Source organism: Portunus trituberculatus, chromosome 7, assembly GCF_017591435.1.
Source record: "Portunus trituberculatus isolate SZX2019 chromosome 7, ASM1759143v1, whole genome shotgun sequence".
Lineage (NCBI taxonomy): Eukaryota > Metazoa > Arthropoda > Malacostraca > Decapoda > Portunidae > Portunus > Portunus trituberculatus.
The window spans coordinates 6,086,544-6,089,043 of record NC_059261.1 but is presented as its reverse complement, the minus strand read 5'-3'; the positions used below and the strand labels follow the sequence as shown (position 1 = coordinate 6,089,043).

Here is a 2,500-nt window from a genome sequence, read left to right as displayed (position 1 = left end):
TGGTGTGGTGGTGGTGGTGGTGGTGGTGGTGGTAGTGGTGGTGGTTGGGGAGGGGGTTAAAACATGTTGAATTAGTATCACAGGAAATTTGGAAGCGTTTATTAAGCCGTGGCAACTCAAACAAACAGGCAAGAGGTATATTAGGCTGTGACTTCCCATACATACATACATACATATATACAGACAGACAGACAGACAGACACACACATTTGTCCATTTTTTAGGCTAACTCTATTGATCTGTAAGGGAACTGGCAATCAAGTGGGCCTTTTTCTTTCTTTTCTCTCTCTCTCTCTCTCTCTCTCTTATTTTGGTGCTCTTGGCCAATTTTCCCACTTAATAAATAAAAATAATAAACAAGTAAATAAAATGGTACATATAAGGTGAATATAATGGTAGTAATGGTGATTGGTCAGCTTCCCTCTTATATAATCATTAAAATAAATAATTGTGAATATATTGATATGGTCATTAAATACATATTAGTGCGTTTATTACTATTTAATGGTTAGTGTATTGTAATTAACCCCTTCAGTACTGGGACACATTTTTACCTTGAGATTTGTGTACCATTAGACCATTTTATTGACATTAGGAAGGGTCTATAGAGGGCACAAGATTAATGGCCAGTCTTCACTATTTTAACCCCTTCAGTACCAGGACACATTTTTACCTTGAGATTTATGTACTATTAGACCATTTTATTGACATTAGAAAGCATATATGGAGTTAGAAGATTAATTAATGACCACAGTCTTCACTATTTCATTCCCCCTCATGAATTTCTAAAACTGTAGAAAATCACCAAATAGTAAGCAGAATGAATATGGAGACTCAAGATTTGAGGGCATTTTATGACAGTTTGGCAAGTTTTGAGGATATTTTAAGACATTGGAATGTTTTGAGGGCATTTTAAGACAGTTTGGCATATTTTGAGGGCATTTTAAGACAGTTTGGCATATTTTGAGGGCATTTTAAGATAGTGTGGCATATTTTGAGGGCATTTTAAGACAGTATGGCATATTTTGAGGGCATTTTAAGACAGTATGGCATGTTTTGAGGATATTTTAAGACATTGGAATGTTTTGAGGGCATTTTAAGACAGTTTGGCATATTTTGAGGGCATTTTAAGATAGTGTGGCATATTTTGAGGGCATTTTAAGACAGTATGGCATGTTTTGAGGGCATTTTAAGACAGTATGACATGTTTTGAGGGCATTTTAAGACAGTATGGCATGTTTTGAGGGCATTTTAAGACAGTATGGCATGTTTTGAGGGCATTTTAAGACAGTATGGCATGTTTTGAGACCATTTTAAGACAGTCTGGCTACAATAAGACCATTTTATTGACATCATGAAGGGTCAATGGAGATCAGAAGAGTAATGGCCACAGTCTTCACTATTCTACTCCCCACATGAATTTCTGAAGCTGTATAAAATCACCAAATGGTCACCAGAATATGGTAATACATCATGGTACTGAAGGGGTTACGTATATATATTGTTGTATTTAATTATCCTTTTGTTTTTCTTATATAAGCTATACTAAAACTTTTCCATTCATTAGTGTATGTATTTCTTTATTAGTATACATATATGTTGTTCCTTAATTCAATTTTTTGTAGTTTAATTGAATATTTTTGTATCTTTTATATATATATTTTTTTTGTTTTATTCATCATTATTTATTTATTTATCTTATTTGTTGTTTTTATGTCTATAGTGCCAGTAGGTAACTTGAAGAGTATTGGAAGCACTGTTCAGCTTCCACCCATCAGTGTTGCTGGCAATTTTCTTTATAGTGGTGGGCATATTAGGACCCATATCACCACCCTAGTGCATCTTTGGTGTAACCTAGATCCTGGGTGTCCTGGTGACATGTAGCTAACTGTAAACCACTCCATAAATGGCAAAGTATCAAGGTTGTATGTGGTGGGATTCCAACCTATGTGTGGACTCTGCCTGATCCCACCACCACCACCACCACCATCAGCACCACCACCTTATCCACTACGCCACCGCAATAAAACTTTTCAATTAAATATTCCATGTTTTTAGTAATATATATTTTTGTGTTTACTTGTATTTTTTGTAGTTTGTTTATATATACAACAATAATACTTGTTTCTATTTTATTCTTTTGTATTTTTCTATATGTGCAACAATAAAACTTCAATTAAATACTCCGAGTTTGAATTATTATATATTTTTGTATTTACTTGTATTTCTTTGTAGTTCTTTATATATGGAACAATAAAACTTTTTCTATTTCATCTTTTTGTATCTTTTTTTATATGTGCAACAATAAAACTTTACATGTCTTTATTATTATATATCTTGCGTTTACCTTTCATTTTATTTTATTCTATTATTTTTATTTCTACCATGTGGGCTTTTCACGTGATTTTCTGGGCTAAAGGGGATACTTTTGAGGTACCTCATATCTCAAAGCCCACCCGCTAGGAAACCATTGCCCTGAGTGAGGAAGCCCAACCTACAC

At 33.9% G+C, this 2,500-nt stretch overlaps 1 protein-coding gene across 1 annotated transcript in view; it reads right to left on the bottom strand.

Annotated features, from left to right (window-relative positions):
- LOC123520036 (proteoglycan 4-like) overlaps positions 1–2,500 on the bottom strand; it is a 41,197-nt gene that overhangs the window by 30,186 nt on the left and 8,511 nt on the right.